The sequence below is a fragment of the Salmo salar genome, chromosome ssa12, assembly GCF_905237065.1.
Source record: "Salmo salar chromosome ssa12, Ssal_v3.1, whole genome shotgun sequence".
Classification (NCBI taxonomy): Eukaryota; Metazoa; Chordata; class Actinopteri; order Salmoniformes; family Salmonidae; genus Salmo; species Salmo salar.
This window is the reverse complement of record NC_059453.1, coordinates 28,910,275-28,933,588: the sequence shown is the minus strand read 5'-3', so window position 1 is coordinate 28,933,588 and position 23,314 is coordinate 28,910,275.

Below are 23,314 nucleotides of genomic sequence, written 5' to 3'. Positions count from 1 at the left end.
ATTGTCTAAGAAGTCATCATGTATGGCCATTCGGTGTGGATGTTTTGTAAATATATATGTTTATATTAATATATATATATACATATATATATATATTAATATAAACATATATATTTACAAAACATCCACACCGAATGGCCATACATGATGACTTCTTAGACAATGTACAAATGTATATATATATATATATATATATATATATATATATATATATATATATATATATACTGTATGTTTTGGTGTAATTGTATTTGTATATACAGAATCAGAGTTTTTTCATTTATTTGTATTTTAATGTGAAGTTAAAATAAATATGGTTCAAACTCACACTTCTCATCACGGTACAGAGACAGGCAATTCCAACTATAATTTGATGCATAACCAGTGCAATCCTCATATTAATCATACATTTGCTTAATTAGTTATGCAACGCCAATGAAATTAGGCATTGCGGATTCTCCCATCTGAATTTCTTTGATAAATTGTTAGTCTTTGTTTAGCTTTGACACTTCAAATCTCACTTTGAATCTTAATCTGATTCCTCACCCTTTTTACAGATTTGTCTTTTTTGAAGCGAAAGTTGGAGATATACACTGAGTATACCAAACATTATGAACACCTTCCTAATATTGAGCCTCAATTCGTCGGGGCATGGACTCTACAAGGTGTTCAAAGCATTCCACAGGGATACTGGCCCATGTTGACTCCAATGCTTCCCTCAGTTGTGTCAAGTTGTCTGGATGTCCTTTGGGTGGTGGACCATTCTTGACACACACGGGAAACTGTTGAACGGGAACAATCCAGCAGCATTGCAGTTCTTGACTCAAACCAGTGCACCCGCCACCTACCACCATACCCCGTTCAAAGGCACTTAAATATTTTGTCTTGCCCATTCACCATCTGAATGGCACACATACACAATCCATGTCTCAATTGCCTCATGGCTTAGAAATCCTTCTTTGACCTGTCTCCTCCCCTTCATCTACACTGATTTAAATGACCTAATTTAACAAGTGACATCAATAAGGGATCATAGCTTTCACCTGGATTCATTTGGTCAGTCTATGTCATGGAAAGAGCAGGTGTCCTTAATGTTTTGTATACTCAGTACTTTAAAAAAAATGCATTTATTAAAGCAGAAAATGGGTGACAAAACAGGCAGTCCATGGTATTGTATTGGAAAAACACGTCACATTGAACTGTAACTTACAGAATATTTTTGAAAGATCATCACTTTAGAGAAGTCTGATGTATAGCCGATTGTGAAAGACTCAGCATCTGTACCGTTCTTGATACAAAACTTGTTTTGTTTAAAATATCAATAGATCTTTTCAAAGTGAGCAATTGCTTTGAGCTCAAAGGTGACATTATTTCATTGTAAATGATTTTCTGCTTCAAGGGTAAAAGTGGGTGTACTGAAAGTGTATTGAATCCACAAGATGTTTGGGTCGGTCTTGGTATGTCAAAGTTAATTAAAGTATGTCAAACTTGATGGTTGTGCTCTGACAAAGGACCTTGCTTCAAAACGTTGCCCTTAAGTAGGCCTAACAATAAATATCATTAAAGGGAATTATTGCTGTTGCCATCCTGAACCTTCTTTTAAGATGTCAGTTAAAGTTAATTGGGTGTTTACTAGTGATGCAACATGGTAAACTTATCATGTTTCAGGTAAGACCCAAATGCAGACTGTGTTGAAGTAACAATGTTTATTACAGCAACAGGGGCAGAGAAACGACAGGTCAAGGCAGGTAGGGGTCGATAATCTTGAGTGGTGGGTCAACAGTACAGGACGGCAGGCAGGCTCAGGGTCAGGCAGAGGTCGGTAATCCAGAGTAGGGGCAAAGGTACAGGACGGCAGGCAGGCTCAGGGTCAGGAGCAGGCAAAGTGGTCAGGGAGGTGGGCTCAGTCAGGACAGGCAAGTGTCAAAACCAGGAGGGTGAGAAAAAGAAAGATTGGGGAAAAGCAGGAGCTGAGACAAAATGCTGGTTGACTTGACAAATAAGACAAACTGGCAACAGACAAACAGAGAACACAGTTATAAGTACCCAGGGGATAATGGGGAAGATGGGCAGCACCTGGAGGGGGGTGGAGACAAGCACAAGGTCAGGTGAAACAGATCAGGGCATGACAAAACTTGAATATGGAAATTCATATCTTGACATATTTTATGTAGACTGGGAACTGTCAGTAGCTAGCTATGGATACTCCTTTCTGAGAACCTTGTATTAGGGTTATTCTTGTCAAGTAATACCTCACCATCCCAACCATCTCTCTCATGGCAACATTCATTTTATCCTGTTAAAACAGAATCAGGCATCGGTCATAGGTCATGGTCCTTTCACTGTCATTGTGCTTTTTTTTTTAAAGATTCCCAGCAGGATGCATTATAAAGATTCCCAGCAGGGTGCATTATAAATATTCCCAGCAGGGTGAATTATAAAGATTCCCAGCAGGGTGCATTATAAAGATTCCCAGCAAGGTGCATTATAAAGATTCCCAGCAGGGTGAATTATAAAGATTCCCAGCAGGGTGAATTATAAAGATTCCCAGCAGGGTGAATTATAAAGATTCCCAGCAGGATGCATTATAAAGATTCCCAGCAGGGTGCATTATAAATATTCCCAGCAGGGTGAATTATAAAGATTCCCAGCAGGGTGCATTATAAAGATTCCCAGCAAGGTGCATTATAAAGATTCCCAGCAGGGTGCATTATAAAGATTCCCAGCAGGGTGCATTATAAAGATTCCCAGCAGGGTGAATTATAAAGATTCCCAGCAGGGTGCCTCAGATGCAGCATGCAACAGATGAATGGGATCTACACTGAGTATATTTTTACTTTTTCCCTCACTCAACTTTTTTCATTCAACTTTTTCACCCCGGAGGTTTTATCTGGACATGGTTCGTCAGGACTTCAAACAGCCGAAGCTAAGTAACATTAACATGATGCCTTCTAATTGCAGTCGTTGTACTTATAATATACAGGAGAACGATCGCCTTACGGCAAGGATAGCTGTGCTGCAAGCCCAGCTTCAGACGCGATCGTTAGGCAAGGGTAATTTCAGTGTAGGAAAGGATGAAACAGCGTCTGTGCCACCAGTAAGTACAGATAGTAACGTTAGTATAAACCCCCTCGCACGGTCCCCGCAGCCGGACATCTTTCTCATGGCTTCTGGAGGGAAACGCTGTAGGAATGCTCAACCGGTGTCGCTTATTCAGCCGACAGAAACTTTCAACCGGTTCTCCCCATTAAGCGAGTCGGAGTCGGAGGCCGAGACTTCTCTGGTCTCTACTCCTCCCGTTGTGGGGTCTGAGACGCCGACGGCTCCCACCATTAGCTCTGACAAATTGAAAACCCTAGTCATTGGCGACTCCATTACCCGCAGTATTAGACTTAAAACTAATCATCCAGCGATCATACACTGTTTACCAGGGGGCAGGGCTACCGACGTTAAGGCTAATCTAAAGACGGTGCTGGCTAAAGCTAAAACTGGCGAGTGTAGAGAGTATAGAGATATTGTTATCCACGTCGGCACCAACGATGTTAGGATGAAACAGTCAGAGGTCACCAAGCGCAACATAGCTTCAGCGTGTAAATCAGCTAGAAAGATGTGTCGGCATCGATTAATTGTCTCTGGCCCCCTCCCAGTTAGGGGGAGTGATGAGCTCTACAGCAGAGTCTCACAACTCAATCGCTGGTTGAAAACTGTTTTCTGCCCCTCCCAAAAGATAGAATTTGTAGATAATTGGCCCTCTTTCTGGGACTCACCCACAAACAGGACCAAGCCTGGCCTGTTGAGGAGTGACGGACTCCATCCTAGCTGGAGGGGTGCTCTCATCTTATCTACGAACATAGACAGGGCTCTAACTCCTCTAGCTCCACAATGAAATAGGGTGCAGGCCAGGCAGCAGGCTGTTAGCCAGCCTGCCAGCTTAGTGGAGTCTGCCACTAGCACAGTCAGCGTAGTCAGCTCAGCTTTCCCCATTGAGACCGTGTCTGTGCCTCGATCTAGGTTGGGCAAAATTAAAAATGGCGGTGTTCGCTTTAGCAATCTCACTAGTATAAAGACCTCCTCCATTCCTGCCATTATTGAAAGAGATTGTGATACCTCACATCTCAAAATTGGGTTACTTAATGTTAGATCCCTCACTTCCAAGGCAGTTATAGTCAATGAACTAATCACTGATAATAATCTTGATGTGATTGGCCTAACTGAAACATGGCTTAAGCCTGATGAATTTACTGTGTTAAATGAGGCCTCACCCCCAGGTTACATTAGTGACCATACCCCCGTGCATCCGGCAAAGGCGGAGGTGTTGCTAACATTTACGATAGCAAATTTCAATTTACAAAAAAAAACAACAATGACGTTTTCGTCTTTTGAGCTTCTAGTCATGAAATCTATGCAGCCTACTCACTCACTTTTTATAGCTACTGTTTATAGGCCTCCTGGGCCATATGCAGTGTTCCTCACTGAGTTCCCTGAATTCCTATCGGATCTTGTAGTCATAGCAGATAATATTCTAATTTTTGGTGACTTTAACATTCACATGGAAAAGTCCACAGACCCACTCCAAAAGGCTTTCGGAGCCATCATCGACTCAGTGGGTTTTGTCCAACATGTCTCTGGACCTACTCACTGCCACAGTCATACTCTGGACCTAGTTTTGTCCCATGGAATAAATGTTGTGGATCTAAATGTTTTTCCTCAAAATCCTGGACTATCGGACCACCATTTTATTACGTTTGCAATTGCAACAAATAATCTGCTCAGACCCCAACCAAGGAGCATTAAAAGTCGTGCTATAAATTCTCAGACAACCCAAAGATTCCTTGATGCCCTTCCAGACTGCCTCTGCCTACCCAAGGACGTCAGAGGACAAAAATCAGTTAACCACCTAACCGAGGAACTCAATTTAACCTTGCGCAATACCCTAGATGCAGTTGCACCCCTAAAAACTAAAAACATCTGTCATAAGAAACTAGCTCCCTGGTATACAGAAAATACACGAGCTCTGAAGCAAGCTTCCAGAAAATTGGAACGGAAATGGCGCCACACCAAACTGGAAGTCTTCCGACTAGCTTGGAAAGACAGTACCGTGCAGTATCGAAGAGCCCTTACTGCTGCTCGATCATCCTATTTTTCCAACTTAATTGAGGAAAATAAGAACAATCCGAAATTTCTTTTTGATACTGTCGCAAAGCTAACTAAAAAGCAGCCTTCGCAAATGGAGGATGGCTTTCACTTCAGCAGTAATAAATTTATGAACTTCTTTGAGGAAAAGATCATGATCATTAGAAAGCAAATTACAGACTCCTCTTTAAATCTGGGTATTCCTCCAAAGCTCCATTGTCCTGAGTCTGCACAACTCTGCCAGGACCTAGGATCAAGGGAGATACTAAAGTGTTTTAGTACTATATCTCTTGACGCAATGATGAAAATAATCATGGCCTCCAAACCCTCAAGCTGCATACTGGACCCTATTCCAACTAAACTACTGAAAGAGCTGCTTCCTGTGCTTGGCCCTCCTATGTTGAACATAATAAACGGCTCTCTATCCACCGGATGTGTACCAAGCTCACTAAAAGTGGCAGTAATAAAGCCTCTCTTGAAAAAGCCGAATCTTGATCCAGAAATTATAAAAAACTATCGGCCTATATCGAATCTTCCATTCCTCTCCAAAATTTTAGAAAAAGCTGTTGCACAGCAACTGACTGCCTTCCTGAAGACAAACAATGTATACGAAACGCTTCAGTCTGGTTTTAGACCCCATCATAGCACTGAGACTGCACTTGTGAAGGTGGTAAATGACCTTTTAATGACGTCAGACCGAGGCTCTGCATCTGTCCTCGTGCTCCTAGATCTTAGTGCCGCTTTTGATACCATCGATCACCACATTCTTTTGGAGAGATTGGAAACCCAAATTGGTCTACATGGACAAGTTCTGGCCTGGTTTAGATCTTATCTGTCGGAAAGATATCAGTTTGTCTCTGTGAATGGTTTGTCCTCTGACAAATCAATTGTAAATTTCGGTGTTCCTCAAGGTTCCGTTTTAGGACCACTATTGTTTTCACTATATATTTTACCTCTTGGGGATGTCATTCGAAAACATAATGTTAAATTTCACTGCTATGCGGACGACACACAGCTGTACATTTCAATGAAACATGGTGAAGCCCCAAAATTGCCCTCGCTAGAAGCCTGTGTTTCAGACATAAAGAAGTGGATGGCTGCAAACTTTCTACTTTTAAACTCGGACAAAACAGAGATGCTTGTTCTAGGTCCCAAGAAAAAAGAGATCTTCTGTTGAATCTGACAATTAATCTGGATGGTTGTACAGTCGTCTCAAATAAAACTGTGAAGGACCTCGGCGTTACTCTGGACCCTGATCTCTCTTTTGAAGAACATATCAAGACTGTTTCAAGGACAGCTTTTTTCCATCTACGTAACATTGCAAAAATCAGAAATTTTCTGTCCAAAAATGACGCAGAAAAATTAATCCATGCTTTTGTTACTTCTAGGCTGGACTACTGCAATGCTCTACTTTCCGGCTACCCGGATAAAGCACTAAATAAACTTCAGTTAGTGCTAAATACGGCTGCTAGAATCCTGACTAGAACCAAAAAATTTGATCATATTACTCCAGTGTTAGCCTCCCTACACTGGCTTCCTGTTAAGGCAAGGGCTGATTTCAAGGTTTTACTGCTAACCTACAAAGCATTACATGGGCTTGCTCCTACCTATCTTTCCGATTTGGTCCTGCCGTACAAACCTACACGTACGCTACGGTCACAAGACGCAGGCCTCCTAATTGTCCCTAGAATTTCTAAGCAAACGGCTGGAGGTAGGGCTTTCTCCTATAGAGCTCCATTTTTATGGAATGGTCTGCCTACCAATGTGAGAGACGCAGACTCAGTCTCAACCTTTAAGTCTTTACTGAAGACTCATCTCTTCAGTAGGTCCTATGATTAAGTATAGTCTGGCCCAGGAGTGTGAAGGTGAACGGAAAGGCTGGAGCAACGAACCGCCCTTGCTGTCTCTGCCTTGCCGGTTCCCCTCTTTCCACTGGGATTCTCTGCCTCTAACCCTTTTACAGAGGCTGAGTCACTGGCCTACTGGTGTTCTTCCATGCCGTCCATGGGAGGGGTGCGTCACTTGAGTGGGTTGAGTCACTGACGTGGTCTTCCTGTCTGGGTTGGTGCCCCCCCTAGCCACCGTGCTTCTTTCACATGCTTTGCTTGCTGTTTGGGGTTTTAGGCTGGGTTTCTGTACAGCACTTTGAGAATATCAGCTGATGTACGAAGGGCTATATAAAAATAAATTTGATTTGATTTTGAATTTGAGTGTACAAAGCATTCAGAACACCTTCCTAATATTGAGTTGTACCCCCCCTTTTCCCTCAGAACACCTTCCTAATATTGAGTTGTACCCCCCCTTTTCCCTCAGAACACCTTCCTAATATTGAGTTGTACCCCCCCCTTTTCCCTCAGAACACCTTCCTGATATTGAGTTGTACCCCCCCTTTTCCCTCAGAACACCTTCCTGATATTGAGTTGTACCCCCCTTTTCCCTCAGAACACCTTCCTGATATTGAGTTGTACCCCCCCTTTTCCCTCAGAACACCTTCCTGATATTGAGTTGTACCCCCCCGTTTTCCCTCAGAACACCTTCCTGATATTGAGTTGTACCCCCCCTTTTCCCTCAGAACACCTTCCTGATATTGAGTTGTACCCCCCCGTTTTCCCTCAGAACACCTTCCTGATATTGAGTTGTACCCCCCCACGTGGCAGTTCTTGACACACTCAAACCTGGCACCTACAACCACACCCCGTTCAAAGACAATTAAATAATTTGTCTTGCCCATTCACCCTCTGAATGGCACACATACACAATCCATGTCTCAATTGTATCAAGGCTTAAAAAGCATTCATTAACCTATCTCCTCCCCTTCATCTACATTGATTGAAGTGGATTTAACAAGTGACATCAATAAGGGATCATAGCTTTCACCTGGATTCAGCTGGTCCGTCTATGTCATGGGTGCTAGTCAAAAGTAATGCACTATATAGGGATGAAGGTGCCATTTGGGATGCAGCCAGTCTGTGTTCCTCTTCCTTCATTTACCTTCTGCCTTTGTTGCTGGGCAGAAACTCTTCATTACAGCCGTTGTTTTAGTGAGGAGTTTGGAGAGAGGATATGGATAACTATAACTATAGTTCCATGGGCTTTAACAAATGGACTGATCAGCATGCGCACATTGCAGAATATAGTTCTCACAGGCAGGCTGAGTTTGTAATGGACCAATGCTTAACAGGAAGAGAGGGAAGCAGCTGATGATGACTCATCAATAAACACCAGTTACAGTACCTGTGTTGATTGGTTTTAGAGATCCTCATGTTGCGATGTTGTTGATTGTACAGAGCCAAGTAGAGAGAGCCTATAGCAAGTTTTCCCATCTGAAGGCAACTATTAGATGAGGTAAGAGTTGTGTCAAGGCTGTGGCTGTGGACAAGGTATTTAATACAAGAAAAAACACCAGTATAAGCACAATACTATGGTGCTGGAAAAATACCGGTACCACGAAATAAACGGGCATAATAACAAAGCCTTACAATAAAACAAACACGCACACAAACATGGGGGAAACAGAGGGTTAAATAATGAACATGTAATTGGGGAATAGAAACCAGGTGTGTAGAAAACAAAGACAAAACAAATGGAAAAATGAAAAGTGGATCGGCGATGGCTAGAACGCCGGTGACGTCGACCGCCGAACGCCGCCCGAACAAGGAGAGGGACCGACTTCGGTCGGAAGTCGTGACAAGTTGTGTGTGTGTAAGTACGTACCTCTCTTTCATGAGGTGAAAGAGACACATAAGATTCTTAGAACTAATCATGACAAAAACCTTGCCTTGAGGCCAAGTTAATGAAGGCCATTAATAAACCACACAAAGGATGGAGGATGAAAAGGTAGAACGGAAGAAAAGGAACAAAGTAGCAGAGATCTGCAATTACTAAATAATACTACGAATTACTGTATACTTGGCGAAAGTGCTATTGCTTGGAGTTGTGTGCGGGTACAGTCTAAACTGTACATACGGTACACATTTGCATTAAATAAATGCTTTGACATCACAAATATGTATTTTTGAAGGAGTGGGCAGTCCCATTCCTTTTGTATTTGTTTATATTTATTGGATAGGATAAAGACAGAGAAGATAGATGGAAGGAGAGAGTGTGCTGAAATAGCAGTGGGCTACATTCAAACCCATGCTGGCAGCAGTGTGTTCCAGGGGCAGCTTAGACCACCCAAGGCCACTCCAATACCACTTTAACCCAGAAAACTTGAAGGCGACAATGGAAAAAAGGAAAAAGAACAAGATAGACCTCCAAGCGCAGGAGTGTGGATAGCAGGTCGAATATAAAAGGTTTGAGAAGCATTTTGCTTGTGAACTGTTGCCTTGTCCAGCTATTTTCAAACTTCAAGTGCTGTACAGATAATGCAACAATATTATATTGTCTCTATCTATATATTGTTTGGTCATTTTTGGTCCATTATGTCCCATGATAGCCCTGTCCCCTTCATGTCCACATAAAAATACATAATAATAAAAATAATTATTATTATTAGTCACTGCACCTCTTGGAGAAGGTCTCTTATTGGCTGAAGAGGTTTTGGTTGATTTTCATCTCCATCATGAGAGAAATCAATAAAGTGACAAACTGCTTTAGGGTAACGGACAATTGCTTTGCTACGATGTCTAAATGTGCTCCATTGACAGGATATCCGGTCACGTTGCCAGCACTTACATGGATGATAAGTAGCCTTTATAACTTCACACAAAAATGACAATAAAGAACCAAGTCATGCTCCACTAATGTCCTTGGGCTTTCTTAAGTTCTAATGTTGTGTATAGGGACAGAGATACAGTGGATTTAAAAAGTCTACACACCCCTGTTAAAATGGCAGGTTTTTGTGATGTAAAATAATGAGACAAAGATAAATCATGTCAGAACTTTTTCCACCTTTAATGTGACCTATAACGTGAACAATTCAATTGAAAAACAAACTGAAATCTTTGAGGGGGAAAAATAAAAAACTCACAATAACCTGGTTGCAAAAGTGTGCACACCCTTAATAACCTGTTGGGGCTATTTGCACGGCCGGATAAAAAACGTACCCGATTTCAACTGGTTACTACTCTTGCCCAGAAACGAGAATATGCATATAATTTGTAGATTTGGATAGAAAACACTCTAAAGTTTCTAAAACAGTTTGAATGGTGTCTGTGAGTAGAACAGAACTCATATGGCAGGCCAAAACCTGAGAAGATTCCATACAGGAAGTGCCCTGTCTGACAATTTGTTCTGTGGCATCTCTATCGAAAATACAGCATCTCTGCTGTAACGTGACATTTTCTAAGGCTTCCATTGGCTCTCAGAAGGCGCCAGAAAGTGGAATGACGTCTCTCCAGTCTCTGGGCGAAAAACAGCAGGAGATTTTGTGAGTGGTCAGGCTGAGAATAGTGACACTGGAGATGCGCATTCATGTGAATTCTCCATGTTTTTCTTTCTCTCATTGAATGAATACAACGTCGCCCGGTTGGAATATTATCGCTATTTTACGAGAAAAATCACATAAAAATTGATTTTAAACAGCGTTTGACATGCTTCGAAGTACGGTAATGGAATATTTTGATTTTTTTTGTCACGAAATGCGCTCGCGCGTCACCCTTCGGATACTGACCTGAACGCATGAACAAAACGGAGCTATTTCAATATAACTATGGATTATTTGGAACCAAAACAACATTTGTTGTTGAAGTAGAAGTCCTGGGAGTGCATTCTGACGAAGAACAGCAAAGGTAATCCAAATTTTCTTATAGTAAATCTGAGTTTGGTGAGGGCCAAACTTGGTGGGTGTCAAATTAGCTAGCCTGTGATGGCCGGGCTATCTATGCAGAATATTGCAAAATGTGCTTTCGCCGAAAAGCTATTTTAAAATCTGACACCGCGATTGCATAAAGGAGTTCTGTATCTATAATTCTTAAAATAATTGTTATGTATTTTGTGAACGTTAATCGTGAGTAATTAAGTAAATTCACCGGAAGTTTGCGGTGGGTATGCTAGTTCTGAACATCACATGCTAATGTAAAAAGCTGTTTTTTGATATAAATATGAACTTGATTGAACAAAACATGCATGTATTGTATAACATAATGTCCTAGGAGTGTCATCTGATGAAGATCATCAAAGGTTAGTGCTGCATTTAGCTGTGGTTTTGGTTTTTGTGACATATGCTTGCTTTGAAAATGGCTGTGTGATTATTTTTGGCAGGGTACTCTCCTGACATAATCTAATGTTTTGCTTTCGCTGTAAAGCCTTTTTGAAATCGGACAATGTGGTTAGATTAACGAGAGTCTTGTCTTTCAAATGGTGTAAAATAGTCCTATGTTTGAGAACTTTGAATTATGACATTTTGTGGTTTTAAATTTGTCGCTCTGATTTGTCACTGGCTGTTGAATAATGTGGGACGATTTCGTCCCACGTACCCTAGAGAGGTTTTAAACTAATACTTTGTTGAAGCACCTTTTGATTTTATTACAGCACTCAGTCTTTTTGGGTAGGAGTCTATTAGCATGGCACATCTTGATGTGGCAATATTTGCCCACTCTTCTTTGCAAAAGCGCTCCAAATCTGTCAGATTGCGAGGACATCTCCTGTACAAAGCCCTCTTCAGATCACCCCAGAGATGTTCAATTGGATTCAGGTCTGGGCTCTGGCTGGGCCATTCCAAAACGTTAATCTTCTTCTGGTGAAGCCATGCTTTCGTGGATTTGGATGTGTGCTTTGGGTCGTTGTCGTGCTGAAAGGTGAACTTCCTCTTCATCTTCAGCTTTCTAAAGGACGCCTGAAGGTTTTGTGCCAAAATTGCCTGGTATTTGGAACTGTTCATAATTCCCTCCACCCTGACTAAGACCCCGGTTCCAGCTGAAGAAAAACAGCCCCAAAGCATGATGCTGCCACCACCATTTTTCCTTGTGGGTATTGTGTTCTTTGGGTGATGTGCAGTGTTGTTTTTGCGCCAAACATACCTTTTGGAATTATGGCCAAAAAGTTCAACCTTGGTTTCATCAGACCATAACACATTTTCCCACGTGCTTTTGGGGGACTTGATGTTTGTTTTTGCAAACTTAAGCCGGGCTTGGATGTTTTTCATTGTAAGAAAAGGCTTCCGTCTTGCCACCCTACACCATAGCCCATTCATATGAAGAATACGGGAGATTGTTGTCACATGTAGCACACAGCCAGTACTTGCCAGAAATTCCTGCAGTTCCTTTAATGTTGCTGTAGGCCTCTTGGAAGACTCCCTGACCAGTTTTCTTCTCGTCTTTTCATACATTTTGGGGGGACGTCCAGTTCTTGGTAATGTCTCTGTGGTGCCATATTTTCTCCACTTGATGATGACTGTCTTCACTGTGTTCCATGGTATATGTAATGCTTTGGAAATTCTTTTGTACCCTTCTCCTGACTGATATCTTTCAACAATGAGATCCCTCTGATGCTTTGGAAGCTCTCTGCGGACCATGGCTTTTGCTCTGAGATGCAACTAAGAAAATGTCAGGAAAATCCTACTAGAACAGCTGAACTTTATTTGTGATTAATCAGAGTCACTTTAAATGATGGCAGGTGTGTAATGACTTCTATTTAACATGAGTTTGAATGTGATTGGTTAATTCTGAACACAGCCACATCCCCAGTTATGCAACCAGGTTATTGTAAGGTTTTTATTTTTCATTTTTCCCCCTCAAAGATTTCAGTTTGTTTTTCAATTGAATTGTTCACATTATAGGTCACATTAACAGTAGAAAAAGTTCTGACATGATTTATCTTTGTCTCATTCTTTTACATCACAAAAACCTGGCATTTTAAGAGGGGTGTGTAGACTTTTTATATCCACTGTATGTACAATATCGTGACTCCGTGAAAGTGTGAATACTAATGTAATTACTAGGAGTGAATACTTAAAGGAATTCACATGAGATGATTCATTATGCATTTCCCGTGCCCATGGTCAGCAACAGGAGGTAGTTCGGGCACACTTAAACCAATTAACAAGGCTTAATTGAGCTTTCATTAAGTATTCATAAGCACTACATAGATGGATCACCAATTATTTATAAGCAGACACATACTACATTAAAGGAGCTGTAGAAGGTCCTTTTATCTGGCCTTTGCCAAAAGTAGCGTACCCCTTTAAATAGCATAACATTTACTTGAATGAATTATTTCTGAAGCATCTACAATATATAGCCCTTTTGATTGACAAGCAGCTCCATCATAATAGAACACAGACATAAAGCAGGCCTGCTAACTTAACCAGTGTGTTTATAATGGATTTTCAAAAAGCGAGCATCTTGTATTGAGTGTGACTCCTGGAGGTTATCATGCAGTGGTGCATCATGACATCCTGATCCCAGATCAGTCTGTGCTGTCTTGTCAATAATTGTTAAAGTTGTCAAGACAGTACAAAAAGATCTGGGACCAGGCTAGAGCATCAGTATGGATTAATAGAATGGGGGCCTAGTTTCATGTTGTCTCCACAGAGAGAGCTCACAGTATGGGACCAATGTGTGATATGATCAACAGATCTTCTCATATAACTGGCAACCCAGGGGAGCATAGCCTATATAGCTAGAGAGAGGTGTGTGTGTGCGTGTGTGTGTATGTGTGTGGGACGGTACATACAGATTGTTGAGTCTCTAGGGGAAAACAAAGACTAAGAAATACATTAATATGATTGAATATGGTTTCTTAATCCATCTTATTCGTTTATGTGCTCACACTGCGTTAGATCTCAAATCTTCTCATTATCAATCATGCACAGTATGTGCCATGTTCAAAGAACATGCATGTTTATTTCTTGAATATGGTATACCCTCTCTAGTTTGAAACTGACATGGATAAAGTGATCTCATTTGAAGTCTTAATTATGCCACGTGTTGTTGTTTTTTAAAGATTGATGTTGTTTTTCTATGCAGATGAAAAAAACATGCAATTATTCCCAAGCATAAAGTTTGTTTCTAGTTATAATTAGGGAGTATATATTCTGGGTTGCATTGACAAATTCTGTGTACTTATGTTTCTAGAGAAAATAAAACAGATGGTAAATTCATACAGGAAATATGTTTATGAATAAATAAAATTGAGTAGGGTCTTCAAAGAATTCATTTCTTAAAAAAATACTCAGAAATCAAACAAAGTTATATTTTACCTTGAGTGGAATGAATTGAAAACGTGCTTGGCATTTGGAGAAAAGAAATTCAAGTGTAGGGTCTCAAAGCCCTCAGGCACTAAAGGAGCCTTCAGAAGCCAACCCAGTGCAGAGTAGACACACTACAGGAGAGAGAGAACACACACGACCTCTCTCTGGAGGGCATCATCTTTTTTGAAGTGTAGATTCTGAGAATGGCAGGTATGGGTGGGAAGTGTGTGTGTGTGTGTGTGTGTGTGTGTGTGTGTGTGTGTGTGTGTGTGTGTGTGTGTGTGTGTGTGTGTGTGTGATGAGTGTACCTCACAGTCACACAGATCTGAAGTCCTGATTCAGCTGCAACATCAATTGCGGTACTTGACGTCTCAGCTTGCCCCAGGAACTATTCAATATTAAATGACTCTGTGTGTGATATGACGATATGCAGAAAATACAATGAATAGAACTGATTCTATTAAGAGCCATAGTTTTAACTTATAGGACCTAACGACGACTGTCAGTATGTGATTTTTATTAAGTTTCCTTTAAATGACGTCATCACCTGATGACTGGAGGCGCTCGCTGAGAGTTGGATTAAAAGAAAAGCTCCATAGACATTAAAGCTCTATAGTCATTAAAGCTCCATAGACATTAAAGCTCCATAGACATTAAAGCTCCATAGACATTAAAGCTCCATAGACATTAAAGCTCCATAGACATTAAAGCTCCATAGACATTAAAGCTCCATAGACATTAAAGCTCCATAGACATTAAAGCTCCATAGTCATTAAAGCTCCATAGACATTAAAGCTCTATAGACATTAAAGCTCCATAGACATTAAAGCTCCATAGACATTAAAGCTCCATAGACATTAAAGCTCTATAGACATTAAAGCTCCATAGACATTAAAGCTCCATAGACATTAAAGCTCCATAGACATTAAAGCTCCATAGACATTAAAGCTCTATAGACATTAAAGCTCCATAGACATTAAAGCTCTATAGACATTAAAGCTCCATAGACATTAAAGCTCCATAGACATTAAAGCTCCATAGACATTAAAGCTCCATAGTCATTAAAGCTCCATAGTCATTAAAGCTCCATAGTCATTAAAGCTCCATAGTCATTAAAGCTCCATAGTCATTAAAGCTCCATAGTCATTAAAGTTCAATAGTCATTAAAGCTCCATAGTCATTAAAGCTCCATAGTCATTAAATCTCAATAGTCATTAAAGCTCAATAGTCATTAAAGCTCAATAGTCATTTAAGCTCCATAGTCATTAAAGCTCCTGATATCGGAATTTTATATCTTAATGATAATAATCAACAATCCTTGACTAATTCCCAAGGTATGTAAGACAATGGGTTAAATAATTAGGCAAGGACTCAGCTTTCTGCAAAAGGTTCATTCGGCTTTATTCATGAGAACGTTCTGGAGTCCAAATAACAAAACATCATTATATAGTTCCCTCCTTACTTATGCACATGCATTTACACACAAACTGTAGGTGAACTGCATCTCCCCTTTGACTTCCCCCACTGTTTATCACTATCCAGCTCTGCCTGTTCCTTTCCCTCAAGATTAGGAAAACCTTGAAGTTGTTACTCCCTGTACCACATGTCTTCTGCTCTCTTGGGCCCACTAAATACACACACACCTTTCTCTCCCTCTCCAGCCTCTACTAGACTTTCTGGGACTAATCGTTCAGTACATTGATTATTCATTATCCATGCTACATGACTAATAATTCATAATGGTTTATTGATTCATTTACCTTTATTAGATAATTATCTTATCAGCTCCATAGTCATTCAATCTCAATAGTCATTAAAGCTCCATAGTCATTAAAGCTCCATAGTCATTAAAGCTCCATAGTCATTAAAGCTCCATAGTCATTAAAGCTCCATAGTCATTAAAGCTCAATAGTCATTAAAGCTCCATAGTCATTTAAGCTCCATAGTCATTAAAGCTCCATAGTCATTAAAGCTCAATAGTCATTAAAGCTCAATAATCATTATAGCTTAATGGTCATTAAAGCAACATAGTCATTAAAGCTCAATAATCATTAAAGCTCGATAGTCATTAAAGCTCAATAGTCATTAAAGCGCCATAATCATTAAAACTCAATAGTCATTAAAGCGCCATAGTCATTAAATCTCAATAGTCATTAAATCTCAATAGTCATTAAAGCTCCGTAGTCACCATAGTGATTAAAGCTCCATAGTGATTAAAGCTCCATAGTGATTAAAGCTCCATAGTGATTAAAGCACCAGAGTCATTAAAGCTCCATAGTGATTAAAGCTCCATTGTGATTAAAGCTCCATAGTCATTAAAGCTCCATAGTCATTAAAGCTCCATAGTCATTAAATCTCAATAATCATTAAAGCTCGATAGTCATTAAAGCTCCATAGTGATTAAAGCACCAGAGTCATTAAAGCTCCATAGTGATTAAAGCACCAGAGTCATTAAAGCTCCATAGTGATTAAAGCTCCATAGTGATTAAAGCTCCATAGTGATTAAAGCTCCATAGTGATTAAAGCTCCATAGTCATTAAAGCTCCATAGTGATTAAAGCTCCATAGTCATTAAAGCTCCATAGTCATTAAAGCTTCATAGTCATTAAAGCTCCATAGTCATTAAAGCTCCATAGTCATTAAAGCACCATAGTGGCCTGATTTTCTTTCCACTTTGATGTTTAATTGAGCAAACAAGAGTGGCTATTAAAGGGCATCAGAAGTTATTCTATTATTACATTAACCACCTTCTAGGGACTGAAGTTGAGCCTTCCTCATTTAAAAAAATCAGAAAAGTCACCCAGAACTCAATAACTTTAAGTAAACCCTTAGGATGAGGGTAATATGGAAAGTACTGCACTGCGAGTTAATGGCAAAGTCAACTCAAACAAACCCAATGTCCCAGTGGCCTCATTGGCGAAGCTTAGGATGCTGTTCCTTCTCGTTTCCAAGAACAATGTTCTGTCCGTTTTGTCCATTATCTGTGTTCTGTATAGTGGTCATTATCTCATTTAATCCCATTCATTCTACTGAGTCTGACAGTCCACTCTCCAGACCAGAACGCAGCCATAAATCAAGCCAACATGATCACATACAAGAACACACTGGTTGCATCCCAAATTACAGCCTATTCCCTTTATAGTGCACTACATTTAACCAGAATTACAACCTATTCCCTTTATAGTGCACTACATTTAACCAGGGCCCATGGGGCTCTGGCCAAAAGTAGTGCACTATATAGGGAATAGGATGACATTTGGGACGTTTCCTCACATTGGTCAAAAATCACTGCATGGTGTGTTTTCTTTCAGACGTAGTCATTAAAATTGAATGCATCAGATGTCTCAATGAGACTACAATAGAGAGAGCCTGTTAATTCAAGTCTAAATGGGTGCCATCTGTTGGAATCGAAATGTTGAACATTGAGATATTAAAGACATGATAGATCAGACGCATAGTATATAAAGGAGTGAGATCTGTAGAGAGACAGTGGCTGTGGAATGTGCTGGGTGGACGGGAGGAGATCAAAGGATTGCTATAGGGGAGGCAGATGGACATCTGTGGATTAGATGAAGGAGGGGTTGAGGTCAGGAGGTCAGGTCAGATCCCCTGAAGGGAGTGATAAGGGTTTACTACCCTCTTCCTGTTTAACCATAAGATGTAAGGATTGGAGAGAAGGAGGAGTGTCTTAAGTGGGAGATATATACCTGTGATGGTGAGAAATGTCTGGTAATCTGAATTACAGCTGTAACGACCCTTTGGGAAGAATTAAACTTGGTTAAGCTTCTCTAGTGTCCGTGAGTTATTTACTCTGATAAAAAAGAACCTAACAGTTGGCGTTGTCGGCAGGATTCACCACATTTTGTAGTCAAACCAAAGAGTCCAGATCAGTGGAGCACTGCTGGCAACAAACAAGGTAGGCTAGTTCCTATATCCGACAACAGCCAACAGCTCCCGGTCCCCCACATTATAGTTTCGCTCCGCCGGGCTGAGCTTCTTCGAAAAGAACGCACAGGGGTGGAGTTTAGGTGGTGTACCCGAGCGCTGAGACAGCACGGCTGCTATCCCAGTCTCGGACGCGTCCACCTCTACTATGAACTGTAAGGAGGGATCAGGATGAGCCAACACAGGAGCCGAGGTAAACAGAGCCTTCAGGTGACCAAAAGCCCTGTCCGCCCCAGCTGACCACTGCAGTCGCACTGGTCCCCCCTTCAGCAGTGAGGTAATAGGAGCCGCTACCTGACCAAAGCCCCGGATAAACCTCCGGTAGTAGTTGGCAAAGAACCGCTGCACCTCCTTTACCGTGGTTGGAGTCGGCCAATTATGCCCTGACTCGGACAGGCGATACCCTAGGAAGGAGACGGACTGTTGGAAGAACAGACATTTCTCAGCCTTAACGAACAGGTCATGCTCCAACAGTCGACCAAGCACCTTGCGCACCAGGGACACATGCTCGGTGCGTGTAGTGGAGTATATTAGAATGTCATCTATATACACCACTATACCCGTGCAGGTCCCTGAAAATCTCGTCTACAAAGGTTTGGAAGACGGATGGAGCATTCATCAACCCGTACGTCATGACGAGGTACTCATAGTGCCCAGAGGTGGTACTAAATGCCGTCTTCCACTCATCCCCTTCCCGGATACGCACCAGGTTGTAGGCACTCCTAAGATCCAATTTGGTGAAGAAGCGCGCCCCATGCAATGACTCGGTCACACTGGCTACGAGAGGCGGAGGGTAACTATACTTCACCGTGATCTGATTTAAACCTCTATAGTCAATGCACGGGCGTAAACCTCCATCCTTCTTCACAAAAAAGAAACTCGAGGAGGCAGGTGAAGTGGAAGGCCGAATGTATCCCTGTCCCAGAGATTCGGTGACATGTTTCCATAGCCGCCGTCTCCTCCTGTGACAGAGGATACACGTGACTCCTGGGAAGTGCTGCGTCTACCAGGAGATTTATCGCACAATCCCCCCATCGATGGGGTGGTAGTTGAGTCGCCTTCTTTTTACAGAAGGCGAGAGCCAAATCGGCATATTCAGGGGGGATGTGCATGGTGGAGACCTGGTTTGGACCACCGTAGTTGCACCTATGGAAACACCAATACACCTCCCTGAACACTGACGTGACCATCCCTTGAGAGCCCTTTGTTGCCACGAAATAGTGGCGTCATGATGGGCCAACCAGGGAAACCCCAACACCACAGGAAACGCAGGAGAATCTCAGGAAGAGACTAATTCTCTCCTCATGACCCTCCTGTGTTATCATACATAGTGGAGCTGTGACCTCCAGTATCAGACCTGACTCTAAAGGATGACTATCTAAGGCATGTACAGGGAAGGGCACATCAACAGGAACAATAGGGATGCCTAATCTACGAGCAAACGAACGGTCAATAAAGTTCCCAGCTGCGCCTGAATCTACTAGCGCCTTATGCTGGGAAAACTCAGGAAAGTCTATAGATATATACATGTGCACAGCAGGAAGCTCTGGGTGAGTTGGGTGCATACTCACCTGGGATGATCCACCAGTGCCCTGCCTGCTGCCTCGACTTCCTGGGGAACCTCTCCAGCACCGACCAGCAGTGTGTCCTCTGCGGCCACAGGTAGTGCAGGAAACAGCCCCCCCTCCGGTTACCCTTAGAGCAGCACCTCCGAGCTCCATAGGTGTAGGATCGGAGGTGCTGGGGGATGGAATGGACGGACCCTGATGGCCAGGTGGCCAGGTAGGTGGCCAGGTAGAGCTCCAACTGGAGCAGGAACCCCTGGCACCCGTCCCATCATAAGCGCTCGGGAGTGAGAGCCGAATCCCACTGGGTCCAGGTGATGGAGGGGTGGACAGCGGTGTGGGTTGTGGTGTTGGTTGGAGTGAAGTTGATGGGGTTGTGGGAAAACCCTCTTTTCCCATCGCTCCATGGTGAGCAGAACGCAATCCATGGCTGTGCCAAGATGTTGGAGCATCATCGCGTGCTGCTGGACGTGTTCCTCCACTGGTACCGGAGGACTGGGTGCACCTGCTGACTCCATAAAAATGGTGCGTGATTCTGTCAAGTGTCAGCTGTGAAGAGGTGAGGACGGAGTCAGGCGCAGGACACAGAACTGAGTAAAATAACGTACTTTACTCTGAAAAAATAATCAGCCAATAAATCCACGCAGGGATAACAAACCCTAACACAAAAGACTAACACAAAAACCAGGAAACAATCACGCACAAAACATCATGAGAACCAGAGGGTTAAATAGGGAAATAATAATAACGTAATGGGAACCAGGTGTTAACAATCAAGACAAAACAAATGGAAAAAGAAACGTGGATCGGTGGCAGCTAGAAAGCCGGCAATGACGACCACCGAACGCCGCCCGAACAAGGAGAGGCACCAACTTCGGTGGAAGTCGTGACAGATTCTCCCTGTAATATAGAGCTAGCAGATTTTAATAAAGCCATGGAGGCGCTGAAAGAAGCGCATGAGCATTCTAATTCGGCTGGAATATGGGAATAGAGCAAATTAGATAAAATTGGACAAAATTTTCCTGCTGATGGAGAATTCAAATCAAATAAAGAATTCAGGGTGGCAATTATGACTTGGCACAAGGACATAAAACCAGAATCAAATGCTCAATATACCAGCGTTTTGATGTCAGCATTCTATCAACAAATAATGCATCACGAAAAGCCCGGAATGAGTACCAGTACTCTACCACAGAAAGACTGGGAACGGGAGTGTATTGATAGATTTTGCACTTCTGCTTTGATGGCAGGTTTGAACCCTGTGATCAAAACGGTAATTGCGGGGGTGGTAGATTTAATTGAAGATGATTTTTTGAGAGTGGAATATAACTCCGCTCACCTCGCAGACGTGCAAGGGGATAATAGGGCCATAGAGAAAATCACTACCTATAGTTTCAATGGCCCAAATAAGATAAGGAAACAGAGAGGGAAGGGTAGCAACCCTGTGATAAGGCACCGGGGGTTAGCTCCCTGTTTTAGATGTGGGACTATCGGGCATTGGAAGAATGAGTGTAAGGTAATATTGGAACCTACTGCATTTGAAGGAAATGCCGCTAGACAAGAGTTTGCATCTTTTTCAAAAGAGCAACAACTAATCGTTTTGAGGTTAGTAAGAATGGAAATTTCACCTAGCGGTGTATAGTCTCTGCTCGATCGATAAGTGGTTCATAGAGATTACAGTTTCTATGTGAAGGAAGACATATGAGATTACATTTTACCTAACTTTTAGCAGAGTACCGATGGGATTTACAAATAGTCCACTTGGTATCATGCTGCATTGAAACAATAGTGAAAAGGGTGTCAATTTGGAGGTTCTGTGTTGTGTGGTGGATGAATCAGAATTAGTTGGGTAACATAGATAATTAAGATGTTTTATTTGTATAATATGCTTATGTGAGATACTTGTCATTAGAAAGTGTCCTTTGGACTCTGGTGTCTTTCAGTTGCACGTTTCCCTTACCTGGGGCTCAGTCACTTGGGGCCCAGAGAGGGGAGAGGTCAGACTTGTTTTTTACATGTCTCTGTTGCTATGCAGAATATCAGCAAGAGAGGAGGACAGAATGAAACATTGTCTTCATATGTGAATGTGTCTTTACCTATTCTTAAACCATGTGAAGGGATGGCGTGATTAATGGGGAACCAATTATTTGTCTCCACAATGTCTGTGCGCAGGTCACTCCCCTCAGTGAGCTTGTCCAGGAGTGGGAACAAGAGGTGTCTTACTGAGGATGGGCCTCTATGAGATAGCACTGACAGAGGAGATTTATGGTGTATTTTGATTAGAACGCCTAAAAATCATTCCAGAGGACATGAGCTAATGGTTTTGTTCTATACCGTACCAGGGAGGGACGGTTCTAGGGAGACCAAATACCGGTCTATATAATGAACACTGTTGAAATAGCAGTTGCTGTCTGCTGTGTTTTATAGATATTTTTTCATAAAAAACTTAACCTTGTGACCCATTCTATGTATCTGTGGTTCGTCAATGTACGTTGAAGGGGTGGATTCTTGGGTATAAAATATCTCAGTAGCCATTGTGTTGGAACCTTCCCTTTTCAATGGCAACATTGAAGGTCAAGTGCTTTTGCAAAAGTTTCTTAATTATTAAAGATGTAGTTAACTCGGACTGGTGTGTTTGTAACTCTCCTCATTTGGCAATGCAGAAATTAGCCACCACAGTTGGTACAATACGTGGATGATTTGTTATTAGCGTCAAAAGACAAAGAAACTCATATGCAAGACCTCACCACATTGGTAGACTATTTGGCGGAACAGGGTCATAAAGCATCGTATGAAAAAGCACAACTAGCAAAGCAAGAGGTAACATATTTGGGGGTTTCGATTTCTAAGGGCACGAAACACATTACCCGGGATCGGGTAGAAACAATGCGTTCTTTGGCACGGCCAAACACTCCTCGCACGCTCAGGAAAACTTTAGGAGTTTTCGATTTTGCTAGACATTTTATTCCGTCAATCTCTGAAATTGCTGAGCCACTTACAGAGTTGACGAAAGGGGGGAAGGGTCCCCATGAGAGGATAGAGTGGAATCCAGAGTGTGAGGAAACGTATTTTGGGTTGAAGAATCTAGGCGAAATGCCAGGGGACTGGATTCTAAAGGTAACATATTTAAATGAAGTGGCCAAACACTCCTTGCAAACTCAGAAAGCCTTGTTTTTTTAATATCATGAGATATTTTATGTGGTTTTATTTTTTTTAATAATTCTAGAATGGATGAAAGGGTGGAGGGGTCACGAGGAATTAGTATAGGGGTTACCTAACCTAAAATGAACTGGGGTCACGAGGAATTGATATCGGGGTTACCAAACCTAAAATGAACTTTAATTTTTTTATGTGGTGTGGTGGTTATGGAGAATCATGGGGAAAAGGAGACCAGTGAATCGTTAGACTCGGTGGAGAGATAATGTCGCCGTGTCTAAGGGTAGTCCATGCTAAATAAAGGATGGCGTGGATTAAAACAAACATTTAATGATTGGAGAAAGGACAGTGGATTTACAAAGAACAGGTTTGGTTTATAATTA